The 13724-nt window shown below is 34.0% G+C and overlaps 1 long non-coding RNA gene across 1 annotated transcript; it reads left to right on the forward strand.

The window, feature by feature from the left end:
- Positions 1 to 2872: 2872 nt before the first annotated feature.
- On the forward strand, positions 2873 to 4374 carry LOC135844538 (uncharacterized). The gene is made up of 3 exons (XR_010558558.1): positions 2873 to 3009; positions 3261 to 3332; positions 3434 to 4374. It is a non-coding gene; the product is annotated as an uncharacterized LOC135844538 (long non-coding RNA).
- Positions 4375 to 13724: the final 9350 nt, after the last annotated feature.

The following is a 13724-nucleotide window of genomic DNA, read 5'->3' on the forward strand; positions in this document are numbered from 1 at the left end:
GCGAACGAGTGATTCATATTGAAGCCAATGTAAGACATTTGCGAACCAATACCAACTAGTTAGGTGTAAACATGTCAACGCCTTTTTGGCTTAAAAATAAAACTTCACCTACATTACATAACTTATACGAATATTCAAAGGGTCATTTCAAAACTAAAATTTCAACAGCAGAGTGACCTAAAATTGCAAATTTTTTCCCCACAAAAATGAGACGACCCTATCCTGTGGCAAGAAAATATGATATTATATTTGAATCTACCTTGAGTGGAATGGGTCAATCACCATGCACAATTACGTACTTAGATAAAGTGAAGTTTTAAAAAAAATAGTATCTACATGCCTTGAACTGCTTGTATCTCAAAAATCACAATTTTGCAGTTAGGTCACTCTCACTTTATAGATGCTATCTATTTCTATTGACAAAAAATTACTGTGGGGAGGGGAGTGAAAATTCAAAATTTGAGTCCTAGCATGTAATAAGAACTCGAAATTCGGGCCTGAAATGCCCTGTGGGGACTTTTTCATACCAGTCGTGGGTTTACGAATTCCCCGGGGGAATATTCGCATCCAAGCCAAGCGGGGCGTTTTTATTCCCGAGTCTCGGGTATAAGAAAGTTCCCCAGGGGCATTCGTAGATCCAAAAATTGTGATGAAAAAGTCCCTTGGGGCATTTGTAGACCTGAGTATAAAAAAAGTCCCCCTGAGGAATTCGTAGACCCGAAAATTGGTGTGAAAAAGTCCCTCAGAGAAAATGTAGACCCCCAGCCTTGGGTGCTTTTCAGATGAAATTTTTGGATCGCCATCTTACCCTTCAAATGGAGCAAAATTGCAATATGATAAGTATTCTCCTACTTCTCATCATATTTACGCAAAAAGACAACAGAGTGGTTCGCAAAAGTCCTACTTTTGGGGGTTGGTTCGCAAATGGGTACATTTTGAATTAGAATGTATGAGCATAATGATTCTTTTTCTTCGCCATCTCTATCCTATTGTGGTTCGCAAACGGGTTGCTTTTCGGCTGTCAATTTTCCTATTCATGGTTCGCAAACGGGAACCGGCCGTTGAAAAATGGGATTTTTACTTTCAAAACATTGGAACTTTGAAAGAAATTGAATCACAATGGAAATTCATTTGAAATAGGCATTTAAAATGGCATTAAGGAGCGTACACATGATCCAATATACTTGACAAACTCGAATTGTCAAATCAAATTGAATTTAATCAAACATATTCAGTTGTGTGGACGCTCTGATGATGTATTTCTCAAATTTTTAACATTTTGTTGATCGGAGACACTATAGACACAACTCTGCAAATAATTCTGAAAATATAAATAATTTCTATTTTCAGAATTGGTGTCAATCGATCAACAAAACGTTGAAAAATTGAAGAAAAAAAAAACTTGATTATCACAGCGTTTACATGATCTAATATATTTGACTTTCCATGCAACCAAATATATTTTGATAAATTTTATCAATTTGACAAACCTGGTTTGTCAAATATATTGGATCGTGTGTACCAGGCTTTATACATTTGAAAAATTGGACATATCTGAGGTTCAAACTGCGATTATTGGTCCGATTTTTTAGAAAGCGTCTTCAGTCTTGGTCTGTCCCGGTTATTTTTTCTGAAAAGGGTCATCTGTTCAGCTAATATCTACATAATTGTTTTTAGTGGTCTAAGGTCTGGTCTGGTCCACTCGGTCTTGTGTGCATTTTTGGGTCCGGTTGCAGTCATTCAGTATGGTTCATATGTAACATCACATAATTCTCTTCCTCAGACTTTGATCCAACGTTTGATATCCAAGCTCATTGATTAGATTCAGAGTTCAACGAGTACCCAGATCCGCGGGTATTACCCGGATCCCGAAAATTATCCGGGTCTACCCGGTTCCTTATCCGGGTAGAAAAATTCTTAAAAAATGACGTAATTTTGAGCAGTTCATCTTTATATCTCTAGGATCGCTATATAAAGATGAACTTTTTTCATCACTTTGATTTGGCAACGTCGCATTTTTCATTGTTTTTCACTACCCGGTTGCGTACCTGGGCAACCGGGTTGCTTTCCGGGTTGAACCCGGAAACCCGGTTATCTGGGTACCCGCTGAACTCTGCTTAGATTATTGAACGCGCTTTTTGCCATTCCAATCCTCGATTTAATCTTCTTTTGATCTTTACCATCATTATTTATCAGCGCCCCAAGGTATCTAAACTGATTTACCCTTTTGATTTCTTGTGTTCTGAACTTCTGATGTTGATTTTCACATATTTAAGAGTAAGGGCACCCAAAACCGACCACTTTTTGTAAAACTGCCACAGATTGAAAGTCCATTTCACTTCAGAACATGGTAAATAGCTTAAAAGATAGGTTGACCCTTCCCCTAACTCATATCAAAATTTTGACGTAAACGAATAATTCTTAATATGTTTTTGAAATTTTTTCCCGCAACAACTCAAAAATTATTTTTCAAATTTTGGTATCCTAATCCCGACCACCCTAAAAAGTGAGGTATCCTAATTCTGACCACAATTGAAAGAGCAGCAACCAATAAAATACTATTTCACATGAAAATACAGTAAACGGCTTGAGAGATAGATTGAACCTTCCCCCAACTCATATTAAAATTTTAGGGTTATAATTCTTTATGGCTTTTTGGAATTTTCTTCTGAGGCACCTCAAAAATGACTGTTTGTGTGTTTGAATTTGGTACCCTAATCCTGACCATCCTGAATTTACATGGTCTTATGGGTAGTCTGGATTAGGTTATATACTTATACCTTTGATGGATTAGAAAAGCGGCTATATCATTACAATTGTACTTTAATAAATCAATTCAGTATTATTCTTTGAAAAAAATTACCTGATATATTATTTTTTTTTTTTAGGAAAATAGCAAGATTATTGATCGTAGCATTTGTGTTATTCAGTATTGTACTAGTACTTTATGCCAGTCCACTCAAACACACAGGCATCACATCTGGCGCGTATTACAAACGGTTTTATGACGTGAGTATTATTATTAAGGAAACATTTAAAATGGGTACCTGATAATGATGGATACAGGGTGTGCAAAAATATCGTGAACCCCCCAAGAAAGTCTTCCATCAAAAATATAGCGTGGCAACAACGTGAAAAGAATTCTCGCCATAGGCGAATTGCACCATTTTCACGAATATTAGTCAACCACATTTTGAACAACTGTTTGAAAGTTTTGAGTAAAATTTCATTTTCTGAGATTCATTTTTTTTTCAATCCAGGATGCTGAACACGAAATGATAACTGATACTAAGAAAGTGGCAAAAAGGAACGCCAACGCCGATTTGATCAATGTAATTCTTTCGATATCTAAGATATTGCAACATTCCGAAGGAAGAGAAGGTAATTTTTCATTCTATCCCATGTTGAAAATTTAAACTTATTTTTAATCCAGGATGCCGAACTCGAAGTGATGCCTGATACTAAAAAAGTGGTAAAAAGGAACGCCGGCGCCGATTTGATCAATGTAATTCTTTCAATACGTAAGATATTGCAACAAACCGAAGGAAAAAAAGGTAAATTTTCATTCTATTCCATGTTTAAAATTTAAAGGGTACTCCCCAATAATATGGGTAAAATGCCCTTAACCTCGGATTTTGATAAAACTCACAGGGTATGTTTAGTACCACCAAAAAATATTTTTGGGCCCATAGCCCGCCCTCTCAGCCAGGGGGGGGGCAAAAAACGAGTTTTTTTGGGGGGGGATTCTGTATCAGCGCGTAATTGAGATAAATTTATTCTGTAAATGAATATAGTTAGAGGATACATGAGGGTACCACCCTGAATTTTTTCAGAATTTTTCATCGCATGGGGGGAGAAGGAGAGACAAAACAAAACTTTAAATCGACATTACTCCGGAACGAAAAAACATACCAAAACGATTTTTTCGTCAAATATGTATCCTTAGGTCTACTTTCCATAGAAGTCATCGCCCGGCCATTTGGAGTGGTGGGTCACGCTCAAAAGCTCAAAAAACCACCTTTTTTTACGCTTTTCTCCAAAAATATGGACAAATGGTGGAAATTGAAGAGAACCAAGTTGTTCAGCGTGAAATTTTACCTCAGAATTCTGTAATTGAAAATTCATTTATGCCGCGAGATCGTAAAACCAGTAAACTACACGTGCAGAAGTATTTTTGCTTATAATGTGTATGTATCAAGATAGCTGAAAGCGTATAGGTTTTCCTGGGTAACATAGGTGAAATGCCCCTGTCCTCGGATTTCTAAAATTTTTATGAAACATTGTTGGGTAGTGGGTACCTTTAAAAAAAATGTTGGAGCCAAAACATTCCCCCCCACCTTGCGTTCCTTGCTCACAATAGTGAAAAAACGCCTTCTTCCAGGGAAAAAAAATCATGCTTCAAGGAGTTTTGAAAAAAATATCAGTAGGTATTCACTCAATAGCCTGGGCAAATAACGGGTTTAAAAAAGAAAACATTGGCACATCAATTTGTATCTTCGAGAATGTGTTCAGATGGACCCTCTGAACTACCAAAAAAAAAAAAAAAAAAAAAAAACAAGCCTCCTAACCCTGGAGCTAATTTTTTTAGGGGACCAAAACCGGTTGCGATTTAGGTTTTTTGCGTTTTACTCCGTAAATATTAGGTTTACGAGATAAACCACCATGACAAAAAATGTTCCCCTTCAAATTCTCGATAATTTGATACTACTCTCAATATCCATCCCTCAAGGTGGGTGCCTAAAAAAATGGGGTGAAAAGGGTAGGTGTTTCAAAAAATGTCAGTCCAATAAATTAATCGAAGTTACCACTTAATATCATTCGTTTTCGCTCAAATTTCTTTTACAAAGTCTATTCACCCAACAACCAATCAAACCATCACTGATAGATCTTCAACCCTCCCCGTGGGTTGGTGGGGGGTGCTTAATTTTTCAAGTAACTCACAACTGAATCATGTATTTGAAAAACGAATCTGGACGTATGATTTATCGAAGAGTATGTTTTCGAGGTCGCTGAATACGAATATGAACTTATTTTTGGGGTCCAACCCCTCAAAGCCCCTCTGTGCCCCAAAACGTGGGTCAAAATTTTGAAAAATTGTGAAAATTCGAGTGATATATCGAATGGCATGTTTTCAAGGTCGCTGAGTACGAATATGAACTTATTTTTGGGGTCCATCCCCTCAAAGCTCCCCTGTGCCCCAAGAGAGGGATGGAGTGGGGAGCAGGCTATGGGCCCAACATTTTGGGGGAGGGGTACTAAGCGAACATACCCTGTGAGTTGCATCGAAATCCGAGGTTAAGGGCATTTTGCCCATCTTATCGGGGAGTACCCCTTATTTTGAATCCCGGATGCCGAAGACTTAAGGGTGTTAGCTGATACTAAAAAAATTCTAAAAAAGAACGCCGATTTGATCAACGTAATTCTTTCAATAAATCAGATTTATTGCAACACTCCGGAGCAGCAAAAAGTACATTTTCATTCTATTCTATATTTTATTCCGTTCCTGCCCTGAAAGTAAAATTTCTAGAAGGTGGTTTTTCCAATTCAAAAATATTACGAGAAAAAAATACCAAAAAAAAATTTGAAAAAGAGTACAACAATTTTTGTAAAAAGCAGAATAGACATTTTTCAAAAAAAAAAAAAAAAAAAGTCCGAAGCATCCGCCCATTTTCCTAAAATCAATCAATTTTTAATGCAGGGTACCTAATATATATATGTACGTATGTACCTATTTGAATTTTTACTTTCGAATGCAAAGGTGGTCTCGGTAAGTAATTCTTTGTTTTCATTTTTATTTCCTACAATAACGATTTATTACAATAATATTATGCGAAATTCGCGATAATTGTGGCGAGTTCTCGTGTAGTAAATAAAGATTATCATTATTTTGTACAAATATTGCAGACACTGCTCTCAAACGAATAAATTTATTTCTTTTTTTTTTTTAAAATCCTCAATTCCAATTCCCAATTTACGTATTAGGTAGAAGGTAGATGTTTCGATCCAAATTCTAGAAACTCTATCTCAAGCCGTCAGATACACCCAATGCCCATCCAATCCCATCCCTCGAAATTCCCTACCCCAACATTCATTTCGCAAGACTTCACACTTATATCTTTCAATGTACTATACTTCCTTATTTCTTCATGTTTACCTTTATGATCTTCCAAGAGCCATGTTTCCTTCTTCCACTCATAATACTTACCTGCTTGCATTATTGTTGTCTCACAAATCTCAACACATTCTTACTTTATTCCTTTTCCTCAGCCATAAAATTTCCTCTCGAAATACTTAGATAACAGATTATTATGCTCAGAAGGGGTGTCAAGTTACGCTAATAACACAATGTACTCGTAAGTAAAGATATTAGCAATTGTATTCAAACATAAACATCACTGAACATCGAATAAATATAAATAGGTACGTAGGTATGTACAATTGTACATGTATATGTATTTTATTACTTAAAATGATAATTAGGTAAGTATGTAGTTGATTTAATTTAGTTCCTAAGTAGGTACATAATTATTTTAAAACGAATTATCAAATGCGAAGCATGATTTACAGGATCTCCCAAACCACGAATTTTTATGTATGGTATTTGCCTGTTCAGCTCATGGACAATATCAATAGAGCACCGAACATTAAGACCATATTTAATACTCACGCCACGAAGCATCGTCGCTCTGGCCGTATTGTTAAAATATTTGAAGTATGGTAAGGTAGAAAAAATTCAGGTAAAGTTACATTCATAATGAAAAGGAACAAATTGATAAGTATTTCTTCATTACTTTAGTTGTACTTTACTTTCAATTTTGAGTAACTTCACACCATCATTATACTTATGTAGTAGGAGTAGAACCATTTTATCAAAATAATTATGTAGGTACCTGGGTCTGATACCTTCTGGCAAAAAACAGATGCTTTTTTGGTAATTTTAACAAACATTCAAAATTTTTTGATAAGTAATTATGGCAATAATAGGAATTATTGAAATTTTTGGCAGGAGGTAGTTGGGCTTGCCAGTGTTTTTTTCATGTTCTGCACTTTGGGGAGAGGGACGCCCTTGAACTTCGCCCAACTCTCTCTTTCCGCTGCTTCCTGCTTGTATTCGCGGGGAGACTCTGTCTCCCCCCCCCCCTGCACCACACTTTTTTTTGAAGGTTTATTTTTAAATATTATTTACATCTTATAATTACTTATTCCTGCAGTGAGGGGACGAGGCCTGCAGGGATAATACCAGTACAATCTTAAACTTAGGGGGGGGGGGAGGGTAATGATAATTCTAATACTAAATTAAAATAACAAACTTAATACTAAAATTTAGCTATGAAAACTATGTACAACTTAAGCTAAGCAAAGATCGAGTGTTTCAATTTTGCTTAAAACTAGGAGGAGGAGGAGACGGGTTGGCCACCCAGTGGTCCTGGAGCCGCGATGAGGGGGACCCCAGTTTTGGTTGAAGCCAAACGTACACTCCCAAATGGACCTGAACACCCAAAGTATCGTTACACTTCAACAATAAATTATGAGATTGGGAATTGTGATGCTATGTATTGTAAGTTGAATCATCCAATGAGACGAGTGAATTTTGACAAAGCATCTGGGACTCACTACTCGAGGTCGTTTCAGATTCTTGCATCCAGGCTGGTCATATTTTGCGGAGTGAAGTCGAAATTATTATTCTGGCATAAATCATGTCAGTGATTTTGCTGTTGCTGTTGTTGAATTAAAGTTTTACATATGGATTACTTTTTCTTTTGAAATTAGTCTCAAATGAGTAATGTGATATAGAAAAATTGAATTTTAATAAGGAATTTTTCACAAGGAATTAACGGTTCGAGTTAATAGGTAGGATAGAAAATAGGTATCGGAAGAAGATAGGTAGGAAATGGAATAATACGAGCATAGGGAAGTAGGAACAATGTAGGATGATGAAATAAAAACCTAACCATATCACATTACCTTCATTGAATCAGTTTCCATTACCATAATAAAACAAAAGAATCTTCTACACGGAAATAAATTTACTTAGAAGAGCCAAGAAGGTATCGAGAAGACATCTCGATATGATTTTAGAGTTCAAAGATATATCAAAATAAAACACATTTGATTCGATTATTTCACATACGTGAATATAAAAAGGTAGGTAATCTCATGAATCGAGATATTTCAATTTAGAAAATTAACACAGAGGACCGAAGTCCTATATCGAGGATCATAATTGAACCATTTCAATAGTAAAATAAAATTAAGCCAAATTCGGCTATTTCAAATGTACATCACTAAGTCTAAAAGCCTTATAATCATGGCATATCATAAAGGGACATTTCACCTAAACCTACTCACCACATCATGGCAGAATTGCCATTACCGGCAACTCCGTTGCTAGGCTTCTACTCAGCCATATCGATGAGTTCAGCTCAGGTAGACAAATCAATTAGATTGCGAAATAAATCTCGAAAGATAATTCAGTTCAAAACAATGTAATAAATCCAAATATCACAATTTAACACATAACAAGTTTGTTTTTTTTTTACATGGATTTTGGCAGATTTTTGAGAATCTGGATTTTGGCAAATTTAAAATCCACCAGAATCTGTTAGGATAGTAGCTTTTGAAAATGGATTATGGATTTTACTTAAAGAGAGAAGACTTTTGATGTTTTGAAAGTTTGTGGTGGGGATCTAAAAAGTGTTTAAAAAAGAGATTCAAAAAACGTCCAAAAACCAGATTTTCGAGAATCCGTGTAAAAAAACATACTTAATATAAATCAAAAAATTATATAGGAAAAAGTAAACGCATAAACGCGCGTCTTTATTCATCTATGGAAATTCATAAGTTACTTGAAGCAAGATTCAAAAGTTCCAACAACACACCTGAATCTTGTTTCAAGTAACGCGATCTAGCATCCAATTTATTCAATTAGACGGAGACTTCCCAGATTATAGCCATCTATACTACAATAATAAGGTTATATCTGAAAAAAAATTGATTTGGATAATTTTGCATTTTTGGGATTTGTATTGCATTTTTGGGATTTGTATGACCACCCCCCCCCTCCCCCAACCAAAAATATCACTTTGAGTTGGGTACATTATCTAGAATACAAAGTGTTAACAAACAGTTTTGATTATTTTGAATGTTCGTCAGTTAGAAACAGTCACAAGAAGTGCATTTTTTTATTGGTTAGTACCAAATGGAAATAAATATTTAAATTGCTCACTTTTCAGAAAAATGAATTTAAGTACACATAATAATGAAGTTTTAGTGAAAAAAACTAACAACATTATGTCGATTGGAAATTTAATTCTTTACAACTTTGTTAACATGAATTTTTTTTGGATGCTTTATTTTTCCTCCAGATCAATAATTTTAATGAAAGATTATAACTCAAAATATTTTCCAAACATTGAAATATTTCCTCTTTAAGATTTTATTTTTCAAAGTGTTCTTATGTTAAATGAAGATAGGATACCAGATCTTTAAAATGAGTTGCTATTCATTTCTCACAATTAATTATAAGTTGATGAAAATAATGGATCAAGTTTTTTTTTTTAAAAAAAAAGAAAAGAAAAGCACTCTCCTGTATAATTTCACTTTTTTGGGATGTAACCTTATCACTCCCAAGGTGCGATTTCATGTCAAGACATCACCACAAATTTTCTGTTGATAATTTGAAGAATATGCGTACCTACTCAGTTTATCTGTGAATTTTTCAACACTTTTTTTTGACCAACATTGACTTAATATCCTTGTCAATGATTTTGAGTACTTTCTATCGACTTTTTTTTTATCAATCTTTTGTCGAGCTTATGAAAATTGACCCTAAATTTTCAGAAAATCACTGTTCATATTTTTATTGCAAATATGTATTAGTAAGTATGTGAATTGATATCAATTTAAAATGATTTTATGGGAAAATACCTGCATCTTGACTCCACCTCAACTCTCCCACATCTCAAAAATTGGGTAGAGATGACCCCTTAGAAATGAAGCCAAATGTTGTAACACGCGTTCTTTTCTCCAACATTAAAATTTATGTTGAAAAACTATAACTTATACATTTTGCTGCTCACTTCATCTGCTAGCAGTGAATGTCAGCGATGAATAAACTCAATGTCTATTTTTTTCTATCAATTTTTGGTCCACTTTTACTACTTCTGTTCTGTAAATCAACTATAAACTTTTGAAGCAATTTATCATACCATTTTCATTTCTCAGCAAAAATTAGTGAAAATCAACTTCAACTTCAATGTGCAGAAAAAAGTTGATATTTGAAAAAAATTGATGAATATTTGCTACAACTTCATTATGTAAATTCTGTATTCATTTTTAATCATATGGGCATAGGTAGCTCTCATAACCCTATATTCAACCAATGCATCAAGTGGAGAGATAATCTCATCATTTGAATGAACAATTGCTCCCTGACGAGATCTCTTGCGGTCATTTTAGCCCTAATATTTGTGTTGCTTTACTTTGCTTGTGCAAGTAGTCTGATGTATCATAATTAGATATGTATTATAAAGGCAAAGGCATTTCAAAATAAATTCATTTTTTATTGGTATTTTAATGTTTTTGTAATACATTGCATACCTAGACTTACTTTGTGTGAAATTATTATGTAAAAGTCACAAAAATTCTTTTTAAAAAATACTTGAATGCACTATGTTTCAGCCGACCCCAAACAGCCAGATGATAAAGAAAATTAAACACCTAGGTACTCGATTCTGTTTCACAAAAGGCGATTCGGAGATTTCAAATTAAGTAGGTACATACCTATATATAGCGTTTTGTCAAGAGAATTAAATTCAACATTTACAAGTACTTTGAGAAAAACCAAAATCGATTCATTTGTGATTTTCAATCTAGTGGTGCAAAGTTATCAATGTGAGCTTATATCAATATTTTTGATATAAGTATCAAAGATTTTATTCAAAAGTGATGTTTTTTAGAGGGAAAATCTGGGAAAATTGGCAATGTTTTACAGATGAAATGACAAAATAGTAAAATACCAGCAAAACTGCATTTTTCTTGCTGTTTTCATGAGTCAAGTACAATTTTTCAACAACGCATTCTGGTTTTTATAAAATCAGTTTTTCAACAAATTTTTGCAAATTTGATGTGCATACTTACATCTGTGATTGGAATGTTACATCAATGCACATCAATATCTTCTCATAAATCGATGTGCATCGATGTATATCAATAACTTTGCACCACTATCATTCTCAATCAATTATGATAAAAAAGTAATTCTGGCCTTAAATGCCTTTTGATCATAAAAGTAATCTCGTAAACTGATCAAAAATTAACTCAATAAATGATTGCAGGGATATGCGTTCTATAGCATTGATAACATTGATAAGAGATAGTACAGCTGGAGTAAATTCATGGTAAAGTTTGTTTGCTGCAACATATTATCATTTATTTTCCTTCTACTTATCTACCTACCTATATTTTCATGTCATTAAAATTTTAATGTTAGTACATACCTATCATTACCTAGTAGTACTTATCTATATTTAAGTACCATTAAACATAAGTGTTTGAAATACTGTAGTACATACATATGTAAAGGCCCAATTTGTGGCTAAATATCCAACTAATTTTTTGTTTGTTTCTGGCGATCATTTTATGATTAAATTTCAATAATATTTGACCGTCAATGTCTTTGTTTTTTTTTCTACATTTCTATACCTACTCTGTCAAATTTCCTCTTGTGTCATTCCTTTACTATTTGTTGTTTGTCAATATTCTTTCATTTTTTATTTCCACTAAATGTCTGCGAATTTGTAAAATTTATGGAAATGTTGTATTTTTTCATACCTATGCTTATTATTCATATTTCTTTATACTTAAATAATTTTGTTTGGTGATGATTTTTTATTTTTCACATTGTCAAGTTTGTTTTACATCACTTAATTATAGGTTTTTCCTTTCCTACTCTCTGGAATAGGGTGAGGGACTTTTATCCAAACCTTACAACCTTACATTCCAGAGAAGGCGAGGTAGACCACGGTGTAGGAATGCTGTTTTTCATCTACCCGAGTCTCATGTTGGTATCATTCTCATTTTCCCATTTTTTCACACCGTTTTCCTCATGATGTCTTAGTCTCCACAGTTTTTTCTCTTTTTCATAATATTGTTCTACATTCTTTTTGTTCTTTGTTTTTTTCATTTATACCTATAGGTACTTATTTATATTTAATCATTAAGTAAATTTTGATTGTATATTTTGTTATTCACAAATTTGCTGTTTTTGGCCGTGACCAATTCAAGCTTGCTTTGAGGAAATTGAATCAGCCAGGGGGGAGGGCAAATGTAATGGCCAAATTTGTGGCTAAAAATCCATCTAATTTTTCGTTTGTTTCTGGCAATCATTTTATGATGAAATTTCAATAATATTTGGCCATTGATGTATTTTTTTTCTTCTACATTTCTGTACCTACTCTGTAAGATTTTCTCTTGCATCATTCCTTTAGGGCTTGGCTAGACTACCGGTGCAGAGTGAAGCGGTACGGTTTTATTTTTGCTCCGCTCCGCGTAAAAAATGCACGATGGCTACACTGGCGGTCTAAGCGGTTTTTAAATACGCGGTTCAAGTTTTGAAATTTTAGTAAAATTCGCTGAAAATGTACGAGAAAGTGTAGAAAACAAAAAATGTAATGATTTTACCTCATTAAATCGCAATTGCAGGCATATGATATGTTTTTTTCAGATGTTTTCCTTTGGTGATGTTTTTAAACTCTCAACTTTGCAAAATTATTGAAATAAACAAAAAGTAACTATCACTCGAGTTTAATGCATACAAATTTCGTCCACACTCACATACATGAAGAAAAACATCCATTTTGAAGGCTAATTTTATTAAAATGTAGAAATGTATCAGCACAACAAGGAACTGATAACAAAAATCCGCGCGGATTTCCTGAAAAATTCCGCGCTCTGCGGAATTTTTTCAAGAACCGCGGATAACCACTACCGCGGGAGTCATCCGAGTTGGAGAAAACCGCCAGTGTAGCCAGGCTCCATTGAAACAAATGGGGCAGTTTTTTTGAAGCGGAAAAAAAATCGCTCCGCTTCGCTCCGTACCGGTAGTCTAGCCAAGCCCTTACTATTCGTTGTTTGTCAATATTCTTTAAATTTTTTATTTCCACTATATAAATGTCTGCGAATTTGTAAAATTTATAAAAATGTCGTATTTTTTCATACCTATGCTTATATTCATATTTCTTTATAAATAATTTTGTTTGATGATGATTTTTCATTTTTCATATCGTCAAGTTTGTTTCACATCACTTAATTATATGTTTTTCCTTTCCTACTCTCTGGAATGTGGTGAGAGACTTTTGTCCAAACCTTACAACCTTACATTCCAGAGAATAATTTTGTTTGATGATGATTTTTTATTTTTGTATCGTCAAGTTTGTTTCACATCACTCAATTATAAGCTGACTTTGTAAATGCAGCACAGCTGCCCATTGTAAAAATAAACTTGATTGATTGATTGATTGATTGATTCTAAGAATACGTTTTCTCGATTGACTGATCGAATCGATTTTTGATTTTGATCATGAGAAATGGACGAAATGGTTGATGTTTTCACATTCGTCTTCAATCTATTTCAACGTTTAGAAAAAATTGATTAAAATTACATTTTTCTTTCAGAACAAATGATACTAGCTGGCGCCAAAGTACACCAAGGAGCCGAATTGAAA

This window comes from Planococcus citri, chromosome 4, assembly GCF_950023065.1.
Source record: "Planococcus citri chromosome 4, ihPlaCitr1.1, whole genome shotgun sequence".
NCBI lineage: Eukaryota > Metazoa > Arthropoda > Insecta > Hemiptera > Pseudococcidae > Planococcus > Planococcus citri.